Source organism: Sinocyclocheilus grahami, unplaced genomic scaffold, assembly GCF_001515645.1.
Source record: "Sinocyclocheilus grahami isolate Dianchi unplaced genomic scaffold, SAMN03320097.WGS_v1.1 scaffold1733.1, whole genome shotgun sequence".
NCBI classification, from domain to species: Eukaryota; Metazoa; Chordata; class Actinopteri; order Cypriniformes; family Cyprinidae; genus Sinocyclocheilus; species Sinocyclocheilus grahami.
In genome coordinates, this window is record NW_015506912.1 from 125,012 (window position 1) to 130,906 (window position 5,895).

The 5,895-nt window shown below is 35.1% G+C and overlaps 1 long non-coding RNA gene across 2 annotated transcripts in view; it reads right to left on the bottom strand.

Annotated features, from left to right (window-relative positions):
• LOC107572310 (uncharacterized) overlaps nt 1-4,346 on the bottom strand; it is a 10,039-nt gene extending 5,693 nt beyond the window's left edge. Inside the window, exon 1 of one of the 2 annotated variants that reach the window (XR_001607322.1) lies at nt 4,266-4,346. This is a non-coding gene — a long non-coding RNA (uncharacterized lncRNA). Of the gene's footprint in view, nt 1-4,056; nt 4,212-4,265 lie in introns of those variants that run through there. The other variant, XR_001607323.1, reaches the window with a different exon arrangement.
• Between the last annotated feature and the right edge of the window lie 1,549 nt (nt 4,347-5,895).

Here is a 5,895-nt window from a genome sequence, read left to right on the forward strand (position 1 = left end):
AAAAAAAAAAAAAAAAAAAAAAAAAATATATATATATATATATATATATATATATATATAGCAATAAACAAATCGAGAAAAAAAATAGGGCATCCAGAAAAGTGCTTTATAAATGAACATATGGCTAAAAGCAATAAAAGTGAGCATAAAAGTGTCTGCTAGATAATTTTTTTTTTATGAATTAACTACTCTAGACAATAATTGTAAAAATTAAAAAAAAAATTAAAATAAAAAAAAAAACCTATAGCACAAATAAACAGAAGAATATAGATTGAATAAATGGCTAAAACGAATAGAATTGCTTAAAAGTGTCTGCTAAAGGAAAATAATTGTTATTATTATTACAGACTCAATGACTATAAAATTAATTTCTAAAATTATTTTATTTTTTTTTAAGTTGAGAACAAAGAACGAGAACAAAGCTTGATTGTTTGCTAAAACATGAGTTTTGTGGCAGAATAATAGAACAGAATGTACTTTACAAGAAAATAATAAATTTTTGTACAATAACTAAATACAAATCTTAAGTCATGTGAAGGAACAAATGACACACTGACACAGATTCAACTGATGAAAAGCGGGGAAATATTTGGGTTATAACCTGAAGTGTTATGATTATGACTCCCAAATTAAACTAATCCTGTTCATGTCTTCAGATTAAAATGGAAAAAAAAAAAAAAAAAAGATTTTCAATATCCTAAAAAGAGCCATACTTTCATTTAACTGTGTAATGATAATTATATGAAAATGAGTCATGGCTCATGAGTCATTAAAGGAAGTTTGGAAATGAAAAACTATTAAAAACTTCTTTGAATTTGCAATTACACTTCATCTTGACGTCAGAAACATGTCATGTAATTAAATACGTTTTACTTGCTGACTGTTCCAACCTGCTTGATCTAGTAAAATTAATATGTTTGCTTTTCTACAATGCACTGATCAAACGTGAGGTCACATGACGACTTTTTATGCAATAATGGTTTTATTCAATAATGAGCGGGACCGTGCTCTAACCATCAAAATCACTTCTAACGCTTTGTTGTTTTTTTTTTAATGTTTTTTTAAAGTTAGACGAACGTTCATCTGAACAGTTAAAAAAATATTCCTTGAATGACATACAGATCATGTTTTTATGCTAACATTTTAAAAACACTAATAAAAGACCAGACAACCGAACAAATGTTCTGTTTATATTACTGGAAGAACGTTATTCATAACTTGGAGAGAATCTTGCCAGAACGTTCTCGGTTAACGCTGGGAATCCGGTTTCTGCCATGGTATTTAAAAAAAATAAACTAGCAATTGGGACTTTTTAAATCACTAAATTCTGACTTTAATTTAAGTTACAACTGTTTTCTCAGTATTATGAAATAACCAATTTTGTTATCCAAGCAGACATTAAAGGGATAGTTCACCCAAAATTGTAGGTGACTTTGTTTCTTCAGTAGAACACATGATTTTTAACTCAAACCGTTGCAGTCGATCAGTCGTATAATGCATGGCAACGGTAGCAAAATCTATGAGAGTAAAAAAAACATGCACAGACAAATCCAAATTAAACCCTGCGGCTCGTGACGACACATTGATGTCCTTCAAAGACAGTTGGACAGAGTTGTATTCGAGGTAAAAAATTATATAAATACCGTTCGTTTTATCGCACAAACCGATCGTTTCGTGTGTTGGGACATCAATGTGTCGTCACGAGCCGCAGGGTTTAATTTGGATTTGTCTGTGCATGTTTTTTTTACTCTCATAGATTTTGTTACCATTGCCATGCATTATACGACTGATCGACTGCAACGGCTGGACTTAAAAATCATCATATGTGTTCTACTGAAGAAACGGTCACCTACATCTTGGATGCCCCGGGGGTAAGCAGATAAACATCACATTTTCATTTTTGGGTGAACTATTCCTTTAAGAAGAAAAAAGTCAGAATTGCGAAATATAAACCTGAGAATTCAGAGAAACAAAGTTGTGAGACGTAATTACGAAATGTAAACTGAACTCAGAAATGGATATAAACTCATAATCACGAGAAATAAAGTTATAAACTTGCAGTTTTTTTGTTTTGTTTTTTTTTTGCGCAGAATGACTGAAAATATTGAATTGCAAAATGTTATACTCAGAATTCAAAGAAAAACATCTTATATTTTGTAAGAAATTATAATTGTGAATAAATAAATACTTATAAAAAGGGAGAGTTCCGGTCCTTGATTCTGATTGGTTGAGCCGCGTTGTAGCTGTTGTAAATTACTCCGCAAACATACACCTTTGTTAACTTCTGTGTGTTGCTCTGCAACCACTTTGTTGGAACCACAACTGTTTCTGAGGAGCTACATTGTTTGGTGGAAGAATATAGTTTTTATTAAGATGATTACACTTTATTTGCTCGGTTTTATTCTGTGAAACCTTACTACGTATATGGAATAACCGTTTTATAAAAAGTTTTTATTAATATCAATACACTTTATTTGCTCGGTTTTATTTATTAAGTCACATTTTGCCTTTTGATTTTCTCATTCTGTGCTGCTACTTATGTGCAAAATAAACCAAACAAACCTGATAGCCATTTAGATTGAGAAAGGACAGGATTTGTTGCACAATACTGTAGATGCCAGTTAATTCTTCTATTCCAAAGTTGAGTAAAACCTCTTACTTTCACCACAATTTCACAGGTGTGGTATTACTATTTCCTCCATCATATTCCTGCTGTCAAAGTGTCATCATCATGTATGACAGCTGCTGAAATTCTGGAATAATGCGGTTACAAAAGAGCTGGATTACAGCATTGCAAGATATCAGTACGAGCTCGCTCACAACACAACGGCTCATTCAGACAGAAAGACTAAATTATGTTGCCCTAAAAGACAAGGCTACCCCAGAATAAGTTATTTGCTCGGTTTTATTCTGTGAAACCTTACTACGTATATGGAATAACCGTTTTATAAAAGCAATAAGCCCCGTGAAGCCGTGCTTTACAGTGAATTTATAACAGCTAAGGGGCGTTGTTAGGCACGACGCGAAGCGGAGCTTATTGCCCCTTCTTTATAATTGTGAAAAATTAAGTCAGACTTGCAAGATCTCATGTAAGTTCTGATGTAAAATCAGAATCTCAGGAAATAAAAAAAAAAAAAGTCAGATAAGTCACATTTTGCCTTTTGATTTTCTCATTCTGTGCTGCTACTTATGTGCAAAATAAACCAAACAAACCTGATAGCCATTTAGATTGAGAAAGGACAGGATTTGTTGCACAATACTGTAGATGCCAGTTAATTCTTCTATTCCAAAGTTGAGTAAAACCTCTTACTTTCACCACAATTTCACAGGTGTGGTATTACTATTTCCTCCATCATATTCCTGCTGTCAAAGTGTCATCATCATGTATGACAGCTGCTGAAATTCTGGAATAATGCGGTTACAAAAGAGCTGGATTACAGCATTGCAAGATATCAGTACGAGCTCGCTCACAACACAACGGCTCATTCAGACAGAAAGACTAAATTATGTTGCCCTAAAAGACAAGGCTACCCCAGAATAAGATCAATAAAAATAGGATGTCATGCTTTCTATTGCTAATTTTTAAATGACTTTGCTCATTTGCATGACTTTTCAGACAGATTTAGCCTTAAAACATGCGTAGTGTTGAGCAGTTTCTAACGAGCTGCAATTGTATAAGCTTCTTTAACTTGATATTTGACACTGCTGTCATCAGAAAAGATACTTACCAAAAGTTACTAAAAGTAACTTAACAGACGAACTGAAAGCTTCGTCAAACAACAATTCTATTCAGAAACTCAAATTAACGATCACATCTGATATCGACTCACAGGTAAAGTGATGGAAATGTGAGCTCGTTCAGTAGTTTAATAGCATGAAGCAGTATCATAATGTTAGTAAAGGTATGTTGTTTAGTTAGCTGTAGGCTGATGTGTGCTGTCAGTTTAGAGATGGCAGAAACAGGACTTACTTGAACTGCAGACAGAATGAACAAAACTCCAGTGAAAATCATAACTAAACAAAATTGACACCTGGGTTTTACAAGTGTTTACTTACGGTGCATCTGGAAAGTATTCACAGTGCTTCACTTTTTCCACATTTTGTTATGTTACAGGCTTATTCCAAAATGGATTAAATTCATTATTTTCCTCAAAACTCTACAAACGATACCCCATAATGACAACTTGAAAAAAGTTTGTTTGACCTCTTTGCAAATTTCTTAAAAATAAAAAACAGAAAAAATTCACACATAAGTATGTACTCACAGCCTTTGCCACGACACTCAAAATTGAGCTCAGGTGCATCCTGTTTCCACTGATCATCCTTGAGATGTTTCTACAACTTGATTGGAGTCCACCTGTGGTAAATTCAGTTAATTAGACATGGTTTGGAAAGGCACACACCTGTCTATATAAGGTCCCACAGCTAACACTGCATGTCAGAGCACAAACCAAGCCATGAAGTCCAAGAAATTGTCTGTAGACTGCCAAGATAGGATTGTATCGAGGCACAGATCTGGGGAAGGGTACAGAAAAATTTCTGCAGCATTGAAGGTTCACAGAAGCATGTAGTCTCCGTTACCCTTAATGGAAGAAGTTTGAAACAACCAGGACTCTTCCTAGAGCTGGCCACCTGGCCAAACTGAGCAGTTGATGGAGAAGGGCCTTGTCTGAACCTGATGGTCACTCTAGTTGAGCTCCATGATCGTATGTGCAGATGGGAGAAACATCACTGCAACACTCCACCAATCTGGGCTTTATGGCGGTGTGGCCAAACTCAATCCTCTCCTCAGTGAAGATGCATGAAAAAACACTTGGAATTTGCAACAACAAAAAAAAAAGCACCTAAAGGACTCGGTCAACTAGATTATCTGGTCTGATTAACCTCAATTCAAAGCATCGTGTTTAAAGAAAACCAGCTCTGCTCGTCACCTGCTGAGTACCATTCCAAAAGTAAAGCATGCTGGTTCAACACATTCTCACTCCCAACTCGTCACATATTGACGCTTGGTCAGGATCCTTTGGTGTCACTTTTTGACACTCAGGATACCCCTTTAGTGTCATTTTTTTTCGACGTGCATGGTCCTCCATTGCTTTAAATAAGAAACCCTTGGTGTCAATATGCCGATGAGAAAGGCACTGGGAATTTTATCGCCATGATTAAATTATATATTAGGTAATAATATTGCCATTATTGCATATACATTGGGGTGTCATTTTTCAATGTAAACAGTCACAACTGTTTCATTTCCATTACAGTATTTACACATTTATGAGCACGTAACCCAGTTCCTGCCCCTAAACCTACCATTTGTCAATAAAACACAAGACATAACATACAGATACAACTACTACAATCATAATTTATTCAAAAAGTATTAATATTCAGAGTCTTCCGAGGCAAAACTATTGATTTGTGAGAGGAATAGCCGTATACTTCCACCATAAAGCTCAGATCCTGTGTGCTACAACCTGTGCACAAATTCAAAAGATGCCGCCAGAAGAAGCCTTACGTCAGCCTTGGTTGTGAAATGCTATTGGCTGCTGTGTGTCTCGTGACCGACTGCGTCATGCTACGGGACGGGAGTACCTTTTTGAATGAGATGTGAGTGCGTCAATGGAGTGGGATCATTTTCAGCGATTAAAACCTTATGTTTTACTCTCTTCTTTGCATAAAGATATCGTATGGCTTCGGAAGACTTGGAATGCAACACGACTTGTTTATAATGCTTTTACACTGCTTGTTTATGGTCAGTTTTTGCAATAAATACCTGTGACTGTACTTTTGTTGTCCTGTTACATGTTTTATATTCAGAAGTGGGTAGGTTTAGGGTAGGGGTGCGTTAGGTGCTCCAGTGTGAGTATAAATTTATATAAAATTATTTTTATATTTTAC